Source organism: Perognathus longimembris, chromosome 1, assembly GCF_023159225.1.
Source record: "Perognathus longimembris pacificus isolate PPM17 chromosome 1, ASM2315922v1, whole genome shotgun sequence".
NCBI lineage: Eukaryota > Metazoa > Chordata > Mammalia > Rodentia > Heteromyidae > Perognathus > Perognathus longimembris.
In genome coordinates this window covers 59,917,586-59,943,252 of record NC_063161.1, presented here as the reverse complement: position 1 = coordinate 59,943,252, position 25,667 = coordinate 59,917,586, and the positions used below count along the sequence as shown (strand labels likewise).

Sequence of the window (25,667 nt, the reverse complement as noted above, 5' to 3'; positions counted from 1 at the left end):
CTGTCTCCCTAGCATGTGCAAGGTCCTGAGTTTACACCCTAATACCACCAAAAATTCTGTTGAATTACTACTTGTATGATAAATTTTATTTCCTTTTTGTTCTCAGGAATATATTTTCATGCATCAATTCATCAGCCTGAGGAAAAAAAATGTCATTTGATAACTCAGTCTGAGATTTCCTGTATGTGGTCAATCTTATCATCATTATCATCTCAGGTTGTTCTCCCAATGTCTTTGCACTTACTTTCTGATTCAGTTAAGCTGGAAATCAACTTTATCAGTTTTCTTCTCTTTGTCATTATGAACATATAATTAAAAAAAATCATGATGCTCATTATGTTCAAGAAACCTATTCTGGGCACAGTGGCTCACACCTGTAAGCCTAGCTATTCAGGAGACAGTTTGGATAATTTTAGTTCAAGGCCAGCCCAGGCAAAAAGTTCCCAAGATTTTATCTTAACCAATACAAGCTGGGTATGGCGGTGTGCATCTGTCAACACATGGATGAGGTAAGTATAAATAGGAGGATCATAGTTCAGGCTTGTCTGGGCATAAATACAAGGCCCTGTTTGAAAAATAATTAAAAAGCAAAACAGGATGGGGCCATGGCTCAAGGTAGAGCACTTGCTTAGCAAGTACAAGGCTCTGAATTCAAACTCTAATACTGCAATAAATAAACAAAAAACAATGTTCCTAGACTTGATTAGACTCTTACACTTCTTAAAAGATGATATAATAATAATGAGCAATTTTACAACTGGATCATCCTTCTAGATGCTTCTGTTATTTTTCTGTTTTTCATTATTTTAATTTCTAATATAGTTGGGAGAACTTTTTATTAAAGATACAGTAATTTTTCTAGTATGTTGAAATAATAGGAAGACACCAGAAAAATAAAAGCACTAAGATCTCATACATTATACTTAGTAGATAGTAAAAGGCCCCAAAACTATATGGTAACTTTAAAAATGTACATAAATTTTCTCCTTGTCCTTTGAAGACCTCAAAAAGAGAATAACACACAAAATATCAATCCTTATAAAAGAACTGCTTAAAAATACTATCTAAAACTAGATCCAGGGCTGGGGATATAGCCTAGTGGCAAGATTGCCTGCCTCGGATACATGAGGCCCTAGGTTCGATTCCCCAGCACCACATACACAGAAAATGGCCAGAAGCGGCGCTGTGGCTCAAGTGGCAGAGTGCTAGCCTTGAGCGGGAAGAAGCCAGGGACAGTGCTCAGGCCCTGAGTCCAAGGCCCAGGACTGGCCAAAAAAAAAAAAAAAAAACTAGATCCAATTTAATAAAAAAAATAATTTGTGCATCTACATTCTAGAACAGTACTAATTCTTTCAAAATCTATTGTATTAGAATAATAATTTTTTGTTCTTAGCTCAGTGCTAATGAACATTAACACATAGCAGAAAGCAGTTCAGTTGATATTAAAAACTTTTTTTTTTTCTTTTGTGCCAAGACGTGAACTCGGGCCTAGGCACTGCCCCTGAGCTCCTTCTTACACAAGGCTAGCTAGCACCATACCACTTGAGCCACAGCTCCATTCTGGCTTTGGGGGTAGTTTATTGGAGAGTCTCACAGAAGCCAATACCAGGTGGCTTTGAACTGCTATCCTCAGATCTCAGTCTTCTGGGTAGATGGGTTAACAGTAAACTTTTTTCACATGAATGGGATCTGAGGATTGCAGTTCAAAGCCAGACGGGGCAGGAGTCTGTGTGAGAGGGAAGGAAGGAGGAAGTGTTTGTATGTAGGCAGCATAAGTGTGTATGCTTGCCAATATATAACTTGAACTCACCCAGATTTCTTGCTCACAGTTGACATTCTACAATGGAAGTCACACCCCCAGCCTAACTTTTTACTGATTATTTTGGAGATTGAATCTTTTTCTTATCCAGGTCTCAGGCTCCCCAATAGCCAGGATTATAGGCATGAGCCACTGGTGCCTGCTGTTTTTTTTTTTTTTTTTGGCCAGTCCTGGGCCTTGGACTCAGGGCCTGAGCACTGTCCCTGGCTTCTTCCCGCTCAAGGCTACCACTCTGCCACTTGAGCCACAGCGCCACTTCTGGCCGTTTTCTGTATATGTGGTGCTGGGGAATCGAACCTAGGGCCTCGTGTATCCGAGGCAGGCACTCTTGCCACTAGGCTATATCCCCAGCCCTGCTGTTTTTTTGTTATTGAAACATTGGTAACAAGTTCAGAGACTATAGTCATTCATTCAGTAAGTACTTCTGGGTTCCTGGGGGTTAATTGGAGGTAAGAGTCTTATGTACTTTCCTGCCAAGGCTAGCTTTGCACCTCCTGAGTAGCTAGGATTAAGGTGTTAGCCACCAGCACCAGCATCTTCTGAAACATTAATCTTTCCTTTTGTAAAGTAACGTGATCTTCTTTGAAAATATTTATCTTTCCATTGGACATGGTGGCTCAGACCTATAGTTCCAAGTTAGGGAGACAGGCATAGAGAAAATCTTAATTCAAGGCCAGCATAGACAAAAAGTTAGCAAGACCCTATATCTGGTGGTGTGCCCCTGTCATCTCAGCTATACATCAGGATTATCAGTGGGAGAATTAGGTCCAGGTCAGCTAAGGTAAAACACAAGACCCTACCTGCAAAAAGCGCTTAGGGCATGGCTCAAGTGGTAGTAGAGTAGCCGTCTAGCAAATGCAAGGCCCAAGTTCAAAACCAGTACTGCCACTTCCTCACAAAGCCTGTGAAGTAGGGGTGTTGTTAAGTGATAAAACATTATCTAGTGTACCAATCCCTAGCAACTCCCCTCCAAAACTTAAGGACTCTTTTTTCCACAAATTTAAAATAAAGGACTTACTACTTCATTTGGATATTTTTAAGTGAATTAACCTAAAGAATTTATTAATTAGCATTAGTTTTCTTCATTCTGTACTGTTTTGTGTACGGTGCACAGAGCACATTTACATAACATGTTCCATTTTATTTTATTGGTTGTTAGTAAAAACCTTCAGAAAAAAACTTATAGGAAATAAGTTTGTCAAACATTACTGAGGACTCTGCAGTTCTTAACTGGTTATCTTGGTATTCTACTCCCCTGTGAAGTTATTTATCCTTTTGTGGCTATTTTCTGTTTTTCAGGTAACTGAGATCTAATCCCTACCTCGTAAGACATTATTCAACACATCTTTTTTTGTATTATTAGCATCTATACCAGCAGGTCTTATTTGTGTCAGATGTAAACATGTCTTGATATTGGAGATCATTAAAAATACCATTTAAATGATATGCAAATATAACTGTTAATCATGTAAATACTGAATTGAACAGATGCTAACTTCTATAGATCCACATTCATGAAAATATTGCTGAGTCCATCTTGTCTTTGAGTCATTTACTTTTTTCATGGAAATAGAAGTTTAATTGATATGTTTACTTTTTCATAAAAATAATTAATTAAAGAGCCCTTTCAGCCAGGCACCACACCTGTAATCCTAGCCACTCAGGAGGCTAAGATCTGAGGATTTGGGCTCAAAGCGAGTCTGGGCAGGAAAGTCTGTGAGACTCTTATCTCCAATTAACCACTAGAAAAATGGAAGTGGTGCTGTGGCTCAAGTGGTAGAGTGCTAGCCCAGGCCCACAGTTCAAGCCCCAGGACTGACAAAAAATAAATAAATAAATAAAAATAATAAAAGAGCCCTTTCTAAGATATTTTCTCAATCTATAAGTAATGAAATAACCTCTGCTAATATTAGCATTACTTGATTTTTCAGAAAAACTCAAATATTAACTCTCGTAATAATATTTAAATCTTGTTGATTTTGCAACAGAATCATCAAACTAACAAAATACTACAAAGAATTTCAACAAGTGAAACAAAAAATGTCTATATGAAGTTGAAGTATTGATCTCTGAGGTTCAACAAAACCCTCCTTCTTGTCACTTGCCTATGGTTATTTATAGAACGCAAAAATATGCTTCACCATTTCAAGAGTGTACCTAGGAGAGCTGGAAGTATAGCTCACGTTCATAAAGAACCTGTGTAGGAAGCATGAAGCGCTGAGTTCAAACCATGATACAGGGGGCGGGGGGAATCTATGAAGCACTGTTTAAAAGAGATTTTACTCCAAGTCTTTAATATTTAATTTTCAATATCAAACACTTCTACAGAAGGCAAGAACACAATTTTCCCCTAGCTCCTAGGAGGTAAAGTAGCAGAGAAGATTTGATTCCTCAGCAGGTTCTAAGATATCCTTGGTAATAAGTACTGACAAAATAGATTACTTACATCAGTTTCATAAGAGCTAGCTTAGACTGTTCAATAATTAATTTTTTGAAAAACATTTCACATCACTGAGCAGCATCACAGTTGGGTATTAGCTTTCCACTTAACTAAAAAGCCTAAGGGCAATCTTCAAAGCCACAAATAAGTTACCCTCTATCCTCTTAGACAAATAAATACCAGATCTTTTCATTTCTCTCTTCTGTGTTATTAACTGTCCTTATCATTTCCACTGACACTACAGTCTTCTCTCATACCCCCTGCCTTACAGCTACTCTTTTACAGTCACATTTACTGATTACTTCCCACAGAGTGGCACAAGACTCAACTTTCAATTATGTATTCTATCATTCATGTTTCAACCCAGTGCTATTCATCACGTGGCCCAGGAGCCAAGAGCACCAGGGAGCCTCAAATACTCCAATTCTCAGACCTGGTTTCAGAACTCTAATAATTTGCATGCAGAAGTGCTAGAGAAGTGCTCCTTTGGGTGACTTATTCAGTCCTTGACCTTGAATATCCTTACAATGGTTCTTGATCATGACTCTATATGGGAATTCACCTGGGATACTTCTTCTTTTCTTTTTCTTTTTTATTACCAGCACAGGTGCTTGAATTCATGACTGCTGCTATACCACTTGAGCCATGGCCGCTAGTTTCAGCTTTTTACTGGTTAGTTGGAGATATGGTCTTTGAGGATTTTTCTTTTCTGAATTGAAGAAGAAATAGTGGTACATCCATAAAATAATAATACAACAAAAATTAAAACTACTGATACTCAGCAACCAAGATGCAGAGTAACTATACTGGACTCCAGAGGCTCACACCTGTAATCCTACCTATTCAGGAGGGTGAAATCTGGAGGATCCTGAGTTGACACCAGCCTAAGCAGAAAAGTTCACTAGACACTATCTCTAAAATAAATAGGAAAAAAAAAAAGCAGGATTAAAGACATGGCTCAAGTTGCAGAGTGCCAGCTGAGCAAGTGTGAGGTCCTGAGTTCAAACTCCAGTACTGGCAGAAATAATAATTACTTATTATAACAATGATGAGTAAAGGAAGCTGGACCAAAAGAAAGAGCACATGTATGATTCTATTTATGAAAAATTCTAGAAAACGCAAATTAAACGATATGATATAAAGAAGATCACTGGGTTGCCTATTAACAGAAGATGGCAGAAGAGGTGGATTAAGAAAGGGAAGAATTGAAAAGGAACACAAAAAATGGTCTGAATATGACCAATATGTTTACTAACTTGTGGTGATGGCTTCAATGGTGTATTCATATATCAACTTATCAAAATGTACACCTTAGGGGCTAGGGATATGGCCTAGTGGCAAGAGCGCTTGCCTTGTATACATGAAGCCCTCGGTTTGATTCCCCAGCACCACATATACAGAAAATGGCCAGAAGTGGCGCTGCAGCTCAAGTGGCAGAGTGGTAGCCTTGAGCAAAAAGAAGCCAGGGACAGTGCTCAGGCCCTGTGTCCAAGGCCCAGGACTGGCAAAAAACAAACAAAACAAAACAAAAAAAACAAAACAAAATGTACACCTTAGGAAGTGGCACTGTGGCTCAAAGTGGTAGAGCATTAGCTTTGAGCTGAAGAGCTCAGGGACAGTGCCCAAGCCCAGAGTTCAAGCCATATAACTGACAAAAAAAATTACAGTTTAATCGTGCTGTTAATTGTGTATCAATTGTGCCTTAATTAAAGTAAGAGGAAAAATTTAACTTAACTGCTAGCCAAAACAAAAAAGCTGGGGTCCTGGGCTGGGGATATGGCCTAGTGGCAAGAGTGCCTGCCTCGGATACACGAGGCCCTAGGTTCGATTCCCCAGCACCACATATACAGAAAACGGCCAGAAGCGGCGCTGTGGCTCAAGTGGCAGAGTGCTAGCCTTGAGCGGGAAGAAGCCAGGGACAGTGCTCAGGCCCTGAGTCCAAGGCCCAGGACTGGCAAAAAAAAAAAAGCTGGGGTCCTGTTTAAATGAGACTGTAGGAATGAGACCAGGCTCAAATTCTACAGAAATGGCTGAACAGATTTGAATGTGAAGTCTCCCCTGAACTCCAAACACATATAACCCGCTGCCTACTTAAGGATCTCAATATAACCTTATTTTGTTTAAAAATATACTCAATTATTTCCTTTTGCTACTCCGACAGTCTCTTCATCTTAGTATAAAATAGCACTCCATTCTAGCATCTCAAACCAAATTTGGAAGCAGTATTCATTCCCCTTTCACATACCTAATTCACCAGCAGATCCTCTCTACTTATCTGTCAAAATATATCTAGGAATAAAGAATTCCTTACCATCTCCACTGATGCCATCCTGTAATCTCACATCTAATATTCCTAGATTTTCTATTACTATCATTCCACAAAGCAGACACTGTGACTCTTCCAAATGTAAATTAAACTGTTACTCTTTTGCTTAAAATGACCAATGGTTGTAGCACTTGTGTGTGTGTCTTTAATTTGTAACAAAGCCTTACAGACAGATGCAAACAGTAAATCTTCTTTTGTAACCCCAAACTCATTGTAAGTAAGAGGGAATGTGATTCCTACAATAGTTGGCAAGTGATGGGGGTTTGTTAACTCATGCAGGTTGGCTCTGAGAATAAAGCTGATGTAAAAGCTAAGAAAAAAAAATTCTTTAACTGTGCTTTGAAAAACCAAATGGAAGAATTACTGTTTAATTTATATAATGGACAATAAGGCTTTCAAGGTCTAGTTTATCAAGGTTAAAAAAAAAAAAAGATCCAATTAGTCAGGTTTCTCCAGACAGACCTAATGAAGTATACATGAAGGGATTTGTTCAACTGGCCCACACAATGAGAGGCTGAAAGTCACGTGATAGACATTTGCAGGCTGGAGGACACACATATACACACAAACACTTTCACGTTAAAGTATATGGTTCTGCAATTTCACTTGGATAGTTGCCCAGGGACGATGAAATATGTATTTCTTAAAAATAATTACATCAGAGTTTCAGAATGAGAGAGAGAGGTGAGAGATGTAGTAGCCTCAGTCTGAGGCCGGGCCTCCTGAAAAGCCACTGGTCCAAGTCCACATTTAAGGGTAAACAACAACAACAAAACCACCTTGTGTCTGATGTGCAGGAGCAAATTTGGGAGAAAAGCACATCCACTTGGGACTGTGGTGCAGGGGAAAGCTAGCTTCCTCCAGTGGTAAATGGTGACACCACATCCTGGGTAGGTATCCCACTGTTCTCTCTCCCACCCACCATTGTCCTCTGGACACAGGCACATCCAGATGTGTGTTTTATCAATTCTCCAAGCATAAGTCAAGTTGACAAACGTGACCATCACAAATAGGTTCATCCTCCTTCCCATCTAACTCCTTCCTTATTCTCACTTTTCAACTATTTATATTTCTTTTTTAACCCTCCTCATGTGCTATACACATGCAGACATTGAATAAGTACACACTGCTTTAAGCTTTTTATAAAATTGTTTTGCCTCTTAAATATGTATTAAAACAGAGAAATGCTATATAATTCTCATCTTTTTATTAAGAACCATCACTAGGTGGGTCTTAACCCTTGTCTCCATGTTTGAATGGTATGAGAACCTTTAAAATAAAGTACTTTTGTCTAAACCAGACACCAATGGCTCATGCTGTAATCCTAGACTGAGATCTGCAAGACTGAGGTTTAAAGCTACTCTAGTCAGAAAGGTCCAATTAACAAGAAGCCAAGCTGGGAGAGTGGCACTAATGATATAGCACCAGCCTAGCAAGCATGAGGCCCTGAGTTGAAACCCTAAATCAAAAAGGACTTTGATCAAGGCAGTAAGTCCTTATTTTGTGCAGGCAACCTTCTAAACTGGCCTGCAATAGTTTCTGCTTCCTGTATTCATGTCCTTGTCTGATCTAATCCCTCATGGCGAGTGGGCCAGACCTAGCAAAAGTGCTTTCTACCAAAAAAGCACACTATAAAATCGAATACACGTCACTTCCAAAACTAGGTTATAAAAGTCTATCTTCTACCTTGCTTACCCTCTTCTTTCTTGTACCTCCCCTACAGAGAGAGCCAGGTAGCAAAGAGCTAAGGGAAGCCTCTGGCAAACTGATGTCCTCAGTCCAACTCCCTGCAAGGAACTGATGCCTGTCACCAGCCACTTGAAATAGTGGAGAAATAGTTCTTCCTGCTTTTTTTTTCTTTTCTTTTTCCTTCCTTTGGTCTGTTGTTGGGCTTTAACTCAGAGCCTGGGCACTGTCCTTAAGCTTTTTCACTCAAGGCCAGCTAGCTCTCTATCGCCTTGAGCCACAGTGTTACTAGTTTTCCGGTGTTTAATTGGAAAGAGTTTCACGGACTTTCCTGCCCTGGCTGGCTTTGAACCGTGATCCTCAGATCTCAGGTTCCTAAGTAGTTAGGATTACAACAGATGTGAGTCATTGGTGCCTAACTCTTCCTGTTTTTGTTGTTGTTTGTATTATCTAGTTCTCATGGTCTGGTTGTATTTTGTTTTGTTGTTATTGGTGGTAGTGTTTCTTGAGACAGGGTTTTACTATGTAGCCCAAGCTAGTCTCAAATTTACTATGGAACACAGGTAGACTTTGAAGTCCCCATCTCCCTGCCTCAGTTACTTGAGTGGTAGAATGGGATTACAGATGTACACGGCCATGCCTGGCTAATTCCTCCTCTCTGGACCCCAGACAATTGCTGGCCCAATTATGACACTGATAGCAGCATGTGAGAAGCCATGAATCAGAGAACATAGAAAACTATACCGAGATTATTAACACACAGAAACTGTGAGATATATGCTTTGAGCTACATTTTGAGACAACTTGTTACATAGCAAAAAATAATACATGTATTTATACCTGTCATATTCCAAATTTTGAGATGGCATTCTTTGTTACAGAAAATCTGGCTCCCTGCTGGCTCACTCTGTAATCTTACTCAGGAGGCTGAGATCTGAGGAGAGCAGTTCCAGCCCAGGCAGGAAAGTCTGAGACTCTCTTCTCCAATTAATCACCAAAAGTTGGAAGTAGAACTGTGGCTCAAGTGGTAGAACACCAGCTTTAAGCAAAAAAGCAAAGGGAGAGTGAGTGCCCTGGCCAAGTTTAAGCACCAGCACCAATAAATCAATAGTTTTTAAAAATCTGATACCCAAGCTGGAAGATGGCTTCTTTGATATACCCAATTTTGGTTAACTAGATGTTTATGTATTGTACAGAAGTATGGACCTCATCACGTAACACATAGTGGAGTATAACCAAAGTCTCTATCAGATTAAAGCATCCTCAGCAAGGGTCAAGCTATGCTTTGTTGGAAGCTACTGAAAATAATATTTGGTTTGCCCTTCACTTAACATTCTTATACAGCTGCTCTAAGTTCCTGCTTTGTAATTTTGGCCTTTTTTTCTGTGCTTTTTCTTGCTACACTGTTTATACTTCTGTCCTGCCACTCATTATTACTTGATCTATTGCTTTTTATCTTCTTCATAGGGTTCCACTAAAATTTTTTTCAGAGTTATTTCTAGGCACAAGCAAGGGTCCTTTCATTTTACCTCTGCTCTCATTTTACCACTGCCATTTTATCAGATGGACTGGTTACTTCTTATGATAATAATCACATCTATACAACTTTTGTCTGCACACTCAGTGCAATAGCCTCCAAGCAAGGTTTGTATACCATCAATAGTGCTCCACAGGCAGCCTGGAGAATCAGAAATTTAAAAGGCAATTGTGATTTTTTTTCATGGAAAGCCTGATATTGTGTAATATATAATAAAAAATCACAAAAGTGTTTAAACTCATAGAGGTGGAGAAGAAAATATTCCACAAATGCCACAACTTAAAATGTGTTGGATAGCTGGCTCAAGTAGAATACCTGAGTAGCAAGCATAAGATTCTGAGTTCAAGTCCCAGTACTTAAAAAAAAAAATCAAAATTATGATGCAAAAGACTGAGCAAAACTTCAATGGAACATAAAATGTTAATCAGTGTGATCTGGTGTAAGTCTGCACATGTGATATTTATGTATGCTCAGCTAGATAACAGAAGTATAAAACAAGAAATGTACTGGTAAATATTCTTTTTTTTTTGCCAGTCCTGGGCCTTGGACTCAGGGCCTGAGCACTGTACCTAGCTTCTTTTTGCTCAAGGCTAGCACTCTGCCACTTGAGCCACAGAGCCACTTCTGGCCATTTTCTATATATGTGGTGCTGGGGAATTGAACCCAGGACTTCATGTATACGAGGCAAGTGCTCTTACCACCAGGCCATATTCCCAGTCCTGAAAGCCAATTTTAACACCCTTTAGTCTTTAGTGATTGTATTATTTAGTAGAAGCTCTTGTCATATAATAGCATGAAGTAATATAAAAGTACTTTCCAGTATAGTTTTACACAATAGGAGGTGGCAATCAGGAGAATTTCAGTTGTAGGCAAGCCCATGTGAAAAGTTAGACGATCACATTTCAGACAACAAGTGTGGTGGTACACCTCTGTCATCCCAGCTCCAGGTGGCAGGCTTATGTAGGACTGGAGTTCAAAGCCTATTCCATGCAAAAATAAAAGTCTACATCCAAAAGATAACTAAAGCAAAAGGATGGTGATATGACTCAAATGGTAGAAGTCCTGCCTACCTTAAGTTCAAATCCCAGTACCATAAAAAAATCCAAACTGAATACACTGTAACACATAAACATTAATATTAATAAACAAGGGGAGGGAAATTGGGGAGGAGAAAAGGTGAGAGAAAAATGAGAGAGGAGGTAACAGATTTGACAAGAAATATACTCACTACCTATGTATGTAACTGTAACCCCTGTGTAATCACTTTGACCATAAAATTAAATTTATTATATCTTTAGCCTTTATTGTGTGGTTAAACTTTAATATAAATAAATAAGAACGAAATAATTGTTTATTCTTTAAGGTTATTCAAACAATGAATGTATAAAAATTGGAAGGTGGATATAAATAGGTGATAATGAAAATTTACTTAGAAATGTATCTTTATAAGACCTTTCCTATCTTCCTGCCTGAGTGAATTATGCTGACATCTTTTTTTTTTTGGGGGGGGGTGTTTATCATGGGGCCTGGGTATTGTCCTTGAGTTCTTCAGCTCAAGGCTAGTGCTCTACTATTTGAGCCACAGTGCCACTTCTGGTTTCCTGGTAGTTAATTGGAGATGAGAGTCTCAAGGACTTTCCTGCAAGGGCTGGCTTTGCACTGAGATCCTCAGATCTCATCCTCCTGAGCAGCTAGGATTACAGGTATGAGCGACCAGTGCCTTGGCCTGATATCTTTTTTGCAGGGAGACATTAGCTGATATTTTGGGGGGTGTTGGTACTGGTGTTTGATCTCAGTACTTTGTGGGTATTAGGTGTTATACCTCTCAGCCAAGCCTTCAGCCCCTTTTTTGTTATTTTTTTAAAGTTTTATTGTAAAGGTGATGTACAGAGGGGTTATATAATTCAGGGAATTAGTACATTTCTTTTTGAACAGTGTTATCTCTTCCTCATTTCCTCCCACATCTTCCCCTCCACATTCGTTATTTTTGAGAGCACGCCTAGACTATGATCCACCTATGTAAAGCTGGGAAGACAAGCACATACTACCACACCCAGTTTCTCTTCCACTGAGATGCATCTCATGGACTTCTGTGCCTAAGCTTGCCTGGAACCATGACCCACCTAATCTCAACCTCCCAAGTAGGTAGGATGACAGGTGAGCACCACTGCATCTAGCTGCTGGTTGAAAAGACTTCTCAGTGGATGCTTGGTTGGGCCTTTTAACCATAATTCTCCTGACTTTGGCTTACCAAATAGCTAGGATTATAGGCATGAGTCTCTGGCACTCAGCTTTAGCTGACATCCTAACAGCCATAATTACCTAGTTAAATTGCTCCCAAAATCTGATTAGCAAAAATCTACAAGAAAACTATGTTTTCTGGTATAGGGAGGGGGAATATAAGAGGGAAAAAAAAAGAAATAGGAAAAGTCTAAATAAAAATGGACAGAAAAAAACAATCAACATGAAATGTTCAAAATACTTTCACACTGCAGTTATTTCCAGGTTTCTAGATCATTCAATTATCTTATTTGTGTCTTAAATTTCCTAAGCTTTTAATATATATACTTTCAAAACTTAAAATGTATCCTTTCAGCCTGGTGCTAGTAGTTCACACCTGTAATCCTAGCTACTCAGGAGTCTGAGATCGATTGCAATTCCAAGACAGCCCAGGCAGGAACAAGTCCCTGAGACTTTTCTCTCCAACAAATTACTCAGAAAAAGCCAGAAATGGCTGTCACTCATGTGATAACACTAGCCTTGAGCACAAAGAGGCTCAAGGATAGCACCTTGGCCAAGTTCAAGCCCCAGGACACTGCCCCTCCCAATGTCATCATTTGCACAATCTTACATAATCATAATTATCTATTTGAAAGTAACTGAAATTCTACTGCTGATATCACTATTTGCCTCAAAGCACTACTATTTGCAATTGCTTATGCTGATGCAACAGGGACTACCAGGTGAAGAAAACATGGCTCCTAACACTGCAGAAGAAACAGACAGGAGGAACAGCACTGGCTTAGGACACAGTAAACATATTTGCTCAACAGCTGTGAGAAGCAGGAAATAATAAAAATAACACTCCTACAACTGGAAGAGTCAAAGTCTAAATGTATCAGAGAATCTTTCCTGAGTTCTTAAACTAAGTTTTGAGTAATAGGCAGAAGTTCAAGAGACGGAGATACACAGAACTTCCTAAACACTGTCCCCCGCCCCCGCCCCAGCCAGTAAGAATAAGGGGTAAAATATAAGCGGTTCTGAGGTTTTAGTAAGAGATGTTTTTGGAAAGGCAAGTTGCAATCTGGCTGTGGAGAGTTCAGTTTCATCTATTAATAAAAATTCTGAAGCCTGGATTTGATTCTGAATGATTAGGACTAATTATCATATATGAAATGGAAATTTTTATGTTACATTTTGGCATTTAACTCAAACATCTATAATACAAGATTTAAAAACTGAGGTGTGTGTGTGTGTGTGTGTGCATGTGCACACACACAGAGGTTCGCTGGTCCTGGGGCCAATTCAGAGCCTGGTGCCATCCCTGAGTATTTTTGCTCAAGGCTGGCACTCTAACACCAGAGCCACAACTACACTTCTAGCTTTTTTTTGGCCAGTCCTGGGCCTTGGACTCAGGGCCTGAGCACTGTCCCTGGCTTCTTCCCGCTCAAGGCTAGCACTCTGCCTCTTGAGCCACAGCGCCGCTTCTGGCCGTTTTCTGTATATGTGGTGCTGGGGAATCGAACCTAGGGCCTCGTGTATCCGAGGCAGGCACTCTTGCCACTAGGCTATATCCCCAGCCCCACTTCTAGCTTTTTGATGGTTAATTGGAAACAAGAATCACTTGGACTTACCTGCTTTAGCTGGCTTCAAACCACAATCTTCAGATTTCAACCTCCTGAGTAAGTAGGATTACTGGCACTGTAATGTTTCAGTTACCACTGAAACCCAGCCATCTGAACCCATTTAAAATCTTTATTGCTAATGATACAAGGAAATCAAGGACAGGCTGCAACCAAGAACTGACAGCATGTTGATGCTGCAATAGCAGAAACATTCAAGTTTGGTGTTTGGCCTTGTATATATGTGATATATATATATATATATATATATATATATATATGCATGTATAGGTACACCTACATATGCAGATGCTCACAATTCATTACAAGTCAAAGCAAAGTCAAACCATCATGAAAATGAGGACCTTCTGTAATTACATTCCTATATACAACCTGCTTTTAATATATGCTGAATATATTATTATAAAACTTAAATATGGTAGTCAGGCATGGTAGTATGTGCCTCTAAACCTAACTACTCAGGAGACTGAGATCTATCTGAGTATCCAAAGCCAGTCTGGGCAAGAAGGTCCATGAAACTTGTATCTTCAGTTAATGACCAAAAAGAAAAGCCAGAAGTGGAGCCGTGGCTCAAGTGGTAGAGTACTAAGCTTGAGAAAAAAAGCCTAGAGACAGTACCCAGGTCCAGAATCCAAGCCCCAGGACACATGCAAAGAAAAAAAAATTGAAAACAACAATATGTGAAACAGAGTGGCACACATCAATGGATAAAGATGGAACATCTTGGTCTGAGCCTAACCCCTGCAAAGAAGTATGAAATCCATCTGAGAAATAATTGAAAGGTAAAAAGGGATGGAGGTGGGGGTGGGGAGAGGTATAACCCAGTGATAAATGGCTTATCTAGGAAGTTCCAGGCCCTGAGTTCAAATGCTAGTACCACCTAAGAAAAAAAAATACATATGGCCTATTACATTTTGTAATCCATACAAAATCTTTTAAAATATTATATTCTTATGTTTCATATCAGAATGAACTAAGTATATTTTACTAATTCACATAAAAGTAAGCTTAAAAGAACAAGCTCAGTCTTGCACACATCACTAAACAATAAAATTTACATTCAATGTTGAGAAGGTTATTAAAAAAAATCTTAAGAGACAGGGGGGTCTCATATGAAGTAGGCTAAGCCCAAACTGCTGTGCTCGAGAGAGATGTGTGTGTGTGTGTCTTGGGGCTTGAACTCGGGGCCAAGGTACTGACCCTGCGCTTTTCTTTTTCTTTTTCTTTCTTTTTTTTTTTTTTTTGCCAGTCCTAGGCCGTGAACTCAGGGCCTGAGCACTGTCCCTGGCTTCTTTTTTGCTCAAGGCTAGCACTCTGCCACTTGAGCCACAGTGCCACTTCTGGCCATTTTCTGTATATGTGGTGCTGAGGAATTGAACCCAGGGCCTCATGTATACGAGGCAAGCACTCTTGCCACTAGGCCATATTCCCAGCCCCAACCCTGAGCTTTTCTATTCAAAGATATTGATCAAAATATTCCTTTCATAGCTGAGACTACAGGCATGCACTATTACACTTGTCAAGGTTTAATAAAAATTTTGGTCAAGATCTTATTTGAATAGGTTATACTATCATTTTTCTTCAGATTTTTATTTTCCTAAATAAAGATGCCTATTAACAGAGAGATCATTGTAATTCAAAGAATATTCTTTTAGGGCTGGGAATATGGCCTAGTGGCAAGAGTGCTTGCCTCCTACACATGAAGCTCTCGGTTCAATTCCCCAGGACCACAATATGGAAAACGGCCAGAAGGGGCGCTGTGGCTCAGGTGGCAGAGTGCTAGCCTTGAGCGGGAAGAAGCCAGGGACAGTGCTCAGGCCCCAAGTCCAAGGTCCAGGACTGGCCCCCCGCCAAAAAAAAAAAAAAGAAAAAAAAAGAATATTCTCTTAAATACACCTGGCCTCTGTAATTATGAAGATTAAAAACTATTAAGCCAGCCGAGCACTGAGGTCTCATGCCTGTAATCTTATCTACTCAGGAAGCTGAGAGCTGAGGATTGTGGTTCAAAGCCAGACAGAAAAGTCTATAAGATTCTTATCTACAATAAACTACTAAGAAAAAGCTGGAAGTGGTACTGTGGCTCAAGTGGTAGAGTGCTAGCTTTGAGCACAAGGAGACTTAGGGACAGAGCCTAGGCCCTGAGTTCAAGTCCCAGGACTAGCAAAAAAAAATTAATTTAAGAGTGTGTGTGTGTGTGTGTGTGTGTGTGTGTGTGTGTGTGTGTGTTAAGCCCTACATGGGCATAGTAGTACATTACAACTGTCATTTCACCACTCAGGAGGATGAAGCAGGAAAGGATTTCAAATTAAAGTGATGCTCAGGCTACATAGTGAGAAAGTCTAAGAAGCCTAATAATACCAATGCTAGTCTGTTTCCTTTAGATCATCCTTCATAGTCTTAACTTTTCCTAGTCATAAGAAATCAACAACAGTTACCTTTTTTTTCTGCTACCAAGGTAATTAATTCATTCTTCTTAAAGTGGTTTGAAATCTGGATTTATAATTATGTATGAAGCTAGGATTGATAATTATGTATGAAGCTAATGGCAGAATATAGTTCTTCTTAAAAGCAATATTCTGAATGAAAATGTGTATGTTTATAAGTTTAGCTCTACTCAAGTTATATCACAAGATAATAAGTTATCAACTTGGAGTGTATGGAAGTAAATGAAATTAACCTGGAATGAATGAGTCATAATAATGGTACATTCCAAAATAAATGAGAGGGGAAGAGTTATGGCTTAACAGAATTATCAGATACAAAGAAAAATGCAGTTTGCCAAAAGTCAAAGAGGAAGGAAAAGCACAGAAAAAAAAAAAAAAAGGATTTCTGTTGAACAGAATCCTAACTACAAAGGACAAGACCTTTCTCTGCCCAGTACAAATCAATCAACTCCAGCCTCTTTTTCCAAAGACAGAAAGAAATCATTTAGGTCCTCTATCCAGATCAGCTGATGGAAACAGTAGTGATTTAAATAAATTCCCTACTTCCTATCCACTTCATGCTAGCCAAATAATTATTTACCATACATATCAAAACCACAAATGCTTTGCTGAACTAAAATTTTAAAATTCACATGAGTAATGAGTCAACCAACACACAAGCATAAATAATTCATAATATCTTTGCCTCTGGGTCTAGAGAAGCATATGAAATAAGAGGAGTAAATTAGGTTCCCTAAATAATATAAATAAAAAAGAAACTTGGACAATCTTCATGATCTTACACAGGACACCTGTTAACAATTAATTATATACTAATCTGTAGGGGCTTATGTGTACAGATTTTTACTAGACCAGATGACAAATACAATTTACTAAACACCACTGCCAGGAATATCCCAGCACTCTCCAAAGAGAGGCAGGAGGATTCAAGACCAGGCTGGGCTACACATGAAGACTATATTTCAAAAAACCAATAGTTAAGCCAAGCCATGGGTAGTACATACTAATATCTCCAGCATTTGGGATGCTGAAGCAGGAAGACTTAAGTTCAAGGCCAGCTTGGGCTATATCAAGACCCTATTTGAGGGGCTGGGAATATGGCCTAGTGGCAAGAGTGCTTGCCTCGTATACATGAAGCCCTGGGTTCAATTCCTCAGCACCACACATATAGAAAAGACCGGAAGTGGCGCTGTGGCTCAAGTGGAAGAGTGCTAACCGTGAGCAAAAAGAAGCCAAGGACAGTGCTCAGGCCCTGAGTCTAAGGCCCAGGACTGGCAAAAAAAAAAAAAAAAAGACCCTATTTGAAACAAAATACAACAAAAGGCACACTGTCTAGCAAGTGGCTGACACTGGATCAGATTCCCCAGCAACATAAAAACAAAGAAATATTTTAACTGAGTTAATATAGACTGAATACTGACTACAAATACAGCTCAATTTTTAAAAAATGTTTATTTCCTATAAAGGGCTTTGTTAGCACAGAATTAACTAAGATGTCACAGTTATCTACTCTATCAATTCACTAATGCACAGTTCAATGCAATTGAAAGACACTATCACATTAGTATTCAAAGTGCCTGGTCCAACTGAACCTTTTGTAAGGCTTGTGCTCTATACTATATATTAATTACACAATGTGTTTCAGTGTCAATTACAAATAGTGTAGCCAGACATCAGTGGGTACTCAATAAACTGAGATCTGGAGATCACAGTTTGAAGCCAGCTCAGGAAGGAAAACTCTTGAGACTCTTATTTCCAATTAACCACCCAAAAGCCAGAAATGGAGTTGTGGCTCAAGTGGTAGAGTGCTAGCCTTGAGCAAAAAAAAAAAAAAAAAACCCTTAAGAATAGTGTCCTGTTTAAGCCCCAGGACTGTTACCCCCCCCAAAAAAAATTTTAATGCAGTAAGACCTAAGAAAATTAAAGAATGACATTAAGTATGTAGAAAAAATTGTCTAACAGACTAACGTACATAGGGTTTTGTTGTTGCTTGGGTTTGGTTTTTGCTTTTTGAGGTGTTTTTAATGCTACTGAATAACAAGCCCAGGACCTCATTTATGCTAGACTTAACTATACATGCAAGCCCCTAATGTATAAATGTATAAATTCAAGCCTATGGCTTGAACTTAAGAGCTTGGGCACTGTCCCTAAGCATTTTTTGATCAAGGCTAGCACTGTACCATGTAAGCCACAGAGCCACTTCTGCCTTTTTCTGTTTACATGGTACTGAGGAATCAAACCCAGGGTTTCTTTCATGCATGCTAGGGAATCACTCTGCCACTAAGCCACATTCCTAGCCTAATGTATAAATTTTTTAAAAATCTATTTTTGTTCTTAAACTATGTTGTATTCTTCACTGCTTTTATTAAACAACATAACATCGAAAGCTATCTATCTATCTATCTATCTATCTATCTATCTATCTATCTATCTATCTACCTATGGTAAGTTGTGGGGTTTGGACCCAGAGCCAGAGCCTGGGTGCTGTCCCTGAGATTTTACACTCAAGACTAGCACTCTACCACTTTGTGCCATGGCACTACTTCTGGTTTTCTGGAGGTTAATTAGAGGAGGTAAGAGTTTCAGGAACTTTCCTGCCTGGGCTGGCTTTGAACTGTGATCATCAGATCTCAACTTTCTGATTAGCTAGGATTAGGTGCAAGACACAAGCACCTGGCTTTAATTTTAACTTCCATTTTGTAAGATAAACATAAAACAAAATGTTTAAGATGGCACGATCACATTCCAAGTGCTAAAATTCTAGTCGGCCAAGCTTTAAACCCCATCTTTGTACATGTCACAATGCCATGTTTTCCAGATGACTCACAACCACCATTTGGAACCTTACAGAGGTCTCTATGGAGTCATTAAGATGTTTTCAGCCATCTGCCCTTATCTGAAGTAGCAGTTCCAGAAGTTGTGTCATTCTAGCTGGTGATTCTTTGTCTCCTGTCATGCTGTCAGTTTACCATGTCTCAATATATCTGCTTTTGGCAATCTTTCTCATTCCTTTCACAATTCCAGACCCCAAGCTGACTGTCATTTAACTGTATGCCACAACCCAAAAGAATAGAAAGTTATCAACAAAAACTCAAGTTGGTGGCTGTATGTTATAAAACAATTATTTTACACTACTGTTACAGACTATTATATATCATAACTACATAAAGAACAGAGCTGTGGGCTGGGATATGGCCTAGTGGCAAAAGTGCTTGCCTCATATACATGAAGCTCTGGGTTCGAGTGTCCAGCACCACATATATATAGAAAATGGCCAGAAGTGGCGCTGTGGCTCAAGTGGCAGAGCGGCCTTGAGCAAAAAGAAGCCAGGGACAGTGCTCAGGCCCTGAGTCCAAGGCCCAGGACTGGCAAAAAAAAAAAAAAAAAAAAGAACAGAGCTGTGTTTTTTTATAGTTGCATGGAATCCTCTCAGGTCTCATAAGGGAAGGATTCACAATGAGGACCTATGACAACAGACTTCCCTCCTTTGCAAGCAGAGTAGCTATACTTTTGCATTACTTAATGGGAGTTCCAATTGTTCCACTGTTTTTGTTTTAATGGAAAAACTATTATGGTAAACTAACTGAAAACTAGAAGACAACACTGAATGGAAGTTACCAGAAATGCCTAGAAATTCAACAAGACAGATATTCTCTTGAATATCATGTTACCTAATGCTCACAACCAATCACTGGAAGGATGAGATTACTTTGATACTATGCTCCTCTCATGGCTGAAACTGAGCACATTTAGAACAGTTAAATAATAGATGTAAGAAAACTTCCTTAGCTAGATCTAAAATACACTGGGACATAATAAATTATACAGGACTCTAGCCCTTCACATGCAGTGAGACCAAAGAAGGATATTCTTAGGGAAGGTACATAAAGGTGCAAATGCCTATGTGCCTCTGATACCATTATAATATTTAATCAAAATAAACCACAGGACATAAAAACAAGAGGGTTTTGTTGTTGTTTTTGTTTTCTTTTCCTTTTGTTTGTCTTTGAGAGGGCAAGGGGGAACACAGAAATGGGAGGGACAAAGTGTGAACAAATGTAGCAGGGGTACTCACTAGTCACTGTGTTGGAAATGAACTATATAACTTGTGTGGGGAATGGGAGGGGAAAACTGGGAGAGAGCATGAGGGAAGGGGTGACATTGTTCAAAAAGCAATATAGCTGACTTGTGAAATTGTAACCCCTCCGTACATCATCATCACCATAAAATAAAAAATTTTAAAAGAAAAAAGTGCTTGCTTTATTCCTAGTATTAGTACCACTTAATTTCTAATTTCTATATTTCCGTGAAGCACTTTCCCATGGTTTTAGGGTATATATTTTAATTATTTAAGTATTTGGGAGGAAATAAGTCCTCAATTTTATTAAATGTTTTTCACAATCTATTAAGATTATCATATAGCTTTTCTTCCTTATCTACTAATAAGTTAAATTATACTAACAATCCCCCAGTACATCTTTTCAGTCCAGGAATAAATCAGAGCCATAGCTCTACTACCAATTTTTAGTGATTAATTGTAGATAAAAGTCTCACAGAGAGCTGGGCACTGGTGGCTCATGCCTATAATCCTAGCTACTCAGGAGGCTGAGATCTGAGGATCAAAGTTCAAAGCCTGCCCAAGCAAGAAAGTTCATGAGACTCTTATCTCCAATTAACCACCAGAAAACCAGAAGGGGCACTGTGGCTCAAGTGGTAGCATGCTAGCCTTGAGCTGAAGAGCGCAGGGACAGTGTCCAGGCCCAGTTCAAGCCTCATAACTAGTCTGAAAAAAAAAAAAAGTCTCTCCCACTTTCACCGCCAGGTTGGCTCTGAATAGAGATCTTCTGGTTATCAACTTCCTAAGCAGTTAGGATTAGAGGTATGAGCCACTCACTCAGCTTTTTTTTTTTTTAAACAACTTGAGCCACACCTCTAGCCCAGCTTTTTTGCTGGGAGTCTCTTGGTGTTTTATGTCCAAACTAGTTTCAGATCATGATCCTCAGATCTTAGGCTCTTGAATAGAGTATGATTACCACCAGTGTGAGCCACGGGCAACCCAGCTCACCATGCAGCATTTTGAATGTACTGTTGGAATTGTATATCAACACTGTTAGAAAAAAATCAGCCTGTAGTTTTTGTTTTACTACATCATGCTCACTAAACATTATCAATATGATACCTATTATATTTTTGTGATGCTAATATTTATTGAATTATTTCTATATGCTAGGACTGATCTAAGAATTACATTTAACTATTTAATCTTCACAGCAACCTTAACTTATTGGCTTTCTTACTGTTTTGTAAAAATAATAGGAGATCTCAATTACTTTGTTCTCAATTACTAGTGAAATAATATATTTTTCCTGTTTTCTGTTTTTTAGGATGTAGAAAAGTTTGAGTCAGGGTCTCACTATATAGCTCAGGCTAGCCTGGGACTTACTTTTGTAGCCCTAATTGACCAGGGCCAATCTTGAACTTCCAATCTCAGCATCCCAACTATTAGATTACAGAGACATACAATGGCTAAGCATTTACCTAGCAGTATGCTACAAGTAAAATAAAGGTTACTACAAAATTTTAGTACCTTAGAAATAAAAGCTGGCATTAAATGTAACATCATTTCAAGGAAATATACAAAAATAATGCCCAATGCTAAAAGAGTTACAAGAATATAAGAAGTATTACTAGAATTTCAAGAAATGAAAGACAAAATAAGACACAAATAGGCAAGAAAACCACTATCACCCACAACAAAACCTGTTAGGAATAGTCCCCAATATCACACTTAAGAGCATGAATAAGATTTGGAAAGATTTGCAAGGGTGCAAAAAAAAAAGTCCACACCAAATTAAGAATAAAAGAGCTTAGCGGGCTGGGGATATGGCCTAGTGGCAAGAGTGCCTGCCTCATATACATGAGGCCCTGGGTTCGATTCCCCAGCACCACATATACAGAAAATGGCCAGAAGTGGCACTGTGGGTCAAGTGGTAGAGTGCTAGCCTTGAGCAAAAAGAAGCCAGGGACAGTGCTCAGGCCCTGAGTCCAAGCCCCAGGACTGGCCAAAAAAAAAAAAAAAAAAGCTTAGAGAAACAAGTCATTCAAGGAAATTTACTATAAACCTATTTTATGAAAGGATTTGGAAGCAAAAGTGAATATGAACACAGTCTTACAAACTATATGGAACAGGGCTGGGAATATGGCCTAGTGGCAAGAGCGCTTGCCTCATATACGTGAGGCCCTGGGTTCGATTCCCCAGCACCACATATACAGAAAACGGCCAGAAGTGGCACTGTGGCTCAAGTGGCAGAGTGCTAGCCTTGAGCAAGAAGAAGCCAGGGACAGTGCTCAGCCCTGAGTCCAAGCCCCAGGACTGACCCCCACCCCCCCAAAAAAAACAACTATATGGAACAGTGTGAAATGCAGAAGATCAAAAACAGTCCTAGAACATTAAGAGTGAAGTAAATTCAGGCAGCTATAGAAATACATAGGATAGGAATTTGGGTGGTGGCTCCATGGTAGAGTGCTTGCCATTGAATGGAAGAAGCCCTGGTCTCCTTTCAGTACCATACACACCAAAAGGTGAGTGAAGAAATCACAGAGTAGGTACCTAAGAAGACCCTTTTTGGCACAGGGAAGGCATCCTGAAGGAACTGACTACTAAACTGAGACAGGAAATGAACAAGAATCAAAACTAAATTTGGGGACTGGGAGTATGGCCTAGTGGCAAGAGTGCTTGCCTCATACGATTCCAGAGCACCACATATATAGAAAATGGCCAGAAGTGGCGCTGTGGCTCAAGTGGCAGAGTGCTAGCCTTGAGCAAAGAGAAGCCAGGGACTGTGCTCAGGCCCTGAGTTCAAGGGCCAGGAGTGGTAAAAAAAAAAAAAACCCACAAAACTAAATTTGGGGGCTGGGGATTTACTTCAGTGGAAGAGCACCTGCCTGGTGAGCGCAAGGCCCCAAGTTCAGTCCTCAGCTCTGGAAAAAAAAAATCTATAAAAAACTAAATTTGGAGACGAAGAATCATATAGGAGTCAGGTGTAATGAGAAACAGAGATTGGGAAGAAAGTAGCCAGAGATCAGAATAAGTGCAAAGGTCAGAAGTCACAGAGCACATAGTGGGTGAAGAATATGTCTGTGACTTAACTTTACAGAGGTGAATGACCAGCTAAAGACATAAAGGGAACCATACTATAAGGATTTGTAAACTACGTCATGGAGTGTGGAATTAGGTTAAGGCTGTCCCCTTGGCTGCACTAAAAGATTCCCAACAAACAAAAGGGAGTTTATAGTAGTGAGGGACTAGATTATGGAGAATAACAAGAGAAGCCCTGACTAAAATAGAGAAAGTTGTTGTGAATGTGATTCAATATGCTCAATTTTCTGATTTTGTAAAAAAAAGAAGGCAACAATTCAAATTTTCAACAAAAATCTCAATAGATTTTGGTGGTACCCAAGTTTGATCCTTAGGACCTTATGGCCCTCTACCACCAGAACTATCACCATGGCCCATTTTTTTTTAAATACAGGCAATTACATTTTTTTTGAAGCATGCTGTAGGCCAATGTTCAAAAGACAAAAGAAAAAAACTATGAACCAAACTGATAACCACAAGACCCTTGAAGAATCTCCAAGAAGGGAAAGATGTAAGCACCTGCTGGAGGTCTAAACAAGAAAGGACAAGTAGGGCTGGGGATATAGCCTAGTGGCAAGAGTGCCTGCCTCGGATACACGAGGCCCTAGGTTCGATTCCCCAGCACCACATATACAGAAAACGGCCAGAAGCGGCGCTGTGGTTCAAGTGGCAGAGTGCTAGCCTTGAGCAAAAGGAAGCCAGGGACAGTGCTCAGGCCCTGAGTCCAAGGCCCAGGACTGGCCAAAAAAAAAAAAAAAAAAAAGAAAAGAAAAAAAGAAAGGACAAGTAATCACTACCTGGAGGGATAAGAGTGCTTATCTTATTCACTTCTGGAAAAAACCCATTTAGTGGGTAGTAAGGAAGTTGAAACTGGAAGTTTTTGTAAGGTAAAGTTTCATGGCAATAGATAGCACACACCAGAGAACAGGAAACCTGAAAAAAAAATAATAACCCAGCACTTACTTGTTCTAGCTCTAGCCTTTTTTTTTTTAAACAGATTTTAGTTTTGCTCACAGTCAGCTGCAAGCACTTACTGCCTAGGATTCCCCACCTCCACCTATACCAGGTTTTGAACTCAATGCCTAGAGCTCTTGCTTCTCTTCTTGCACTCTGCCGCTTGAGCCACACCTCCAATCTAGCATTTTGCAGGTTAAGTGGAGATGAGAGTCCAACAAACTTTTCTGCCCAGCTTGGCTTTGGAACAGAGATCTGGGAATGAGCTGCTTGGTTACATGTGTGAGCCAGTGGGCCCAGCTGCCTAGCATTCTTTCTATACTGCTTGGTATTGTTTGGTAATGTAACTGTCTGTAACTCAGAAATTTGGCCTGCATACCAGTAACCACCATTAGCAACTTGAGCTTTCATTTAGCTAGGGGCAATGAAATTAAACAGAATGCGTGATCACACTGAATGAGGAAAGAATACTTCAAGTTCAGGGTAGAGCCTCTAGTGCTAATTCTTCATCCCCACTTCAAGGATGCCTACTGTTGTTATTATCAAGGAAAAAGAAATAGTCAAATGCTGCACTAACTGTGCCAAATAATGATAACAACAAAAATGGATATGTGGGATAGTAGTATTAGGAGGGAGAGTTTGAGATTCATCCAGAATGAAGTAGTATAATAATGGGGTAAATTTTAAGACTGAACACTCAGAACAGGTATAGAAATTAAGCAATAATGAAGAAAGTAGTGCAGAAAATTACAGAATCTGGAAATTTATATATCCCAATTCAAACTAGGTATTTTTTTGGCAATGGGGTTTGAACTTGGGACCTAGGTGCTGTCCCTAAGCTGTTTTACTCAAGGCTGGCACTCTGGGGCTGGGGATATGGCCTAGTGGCAAGAGTGCTTGCCTCATATACATGAGGCCCTGGGTTCAATTCCCCAGCACCACATATACAGAAAACGGCCAGAAGTGGCGCTGTGGCTCAAGTGGCAGAGTGCTAGCCTTGAGCAAAAAGAAACCAGGGACAGTGCTTAAGCCCTGAGTCCAAGGCCCAGGACTGGCAAAAATAAATAAATAAAATTCTGCTGTTTTTCAGATATACAAGTAATCAGTTTTAGAGGTTATAAATTCATTTACAAATATTCTTATAATGCCACTCATCTTTAGAAAGGTGAATCCATTAGGCTATCAAATATGTTAAGTAATATGCTTGTACTTTAGATAAGGCCCTACTATTTAAGTACAATATGTTTGTCCTCAAATAGTATTTACTAAGGGGAAAAAAGAAAACAATTAGTCAATTTAAAAAGCTCTATGTAGTAGCTAGGGAAAAGATTGAATCCTTACAATGTCAGATATTGGATCTCACTTTATAAAAAAGAAATCTTTATATATAAGGAATATTTCTACTTCTGGTTCAGTTTCCCAGTGTTTGAGCTTAACTCAAAGTCTTGCATTCTTCATTC

At 39.4% G+C, this 25,667-nt stretch overlaps 1 protein-coding gene and 1 long non-coding RNA gene across 3 annotated transcripts in view; both read right to left on the bottom strand.

Moving 5' to 3' along the window:
- The window catches only part of Yaf2 (YY1 associated factor 2), an 80,293-nt gene that overhangs the window by 10,223 nt on the left and 44,403 nt on the right, over positions 1 to 25,667 (bottom strand). The window lies entirely within an intron of this gene.
- LOC125365946 lies at positions 15,112 to 16,918 on the bottom strand. Its single transcript, XR_007213760.1, has 3 exons — positions 16,907 to 16,918; positions 16,030 to 16,034; positions 15,112 to 15,239 (listed from the first exon to the last, which is right to left on the bottom strand). It is a non-coding gene; the product is annotated as an uncharacterized LOC125365946 (long non-coding RNA).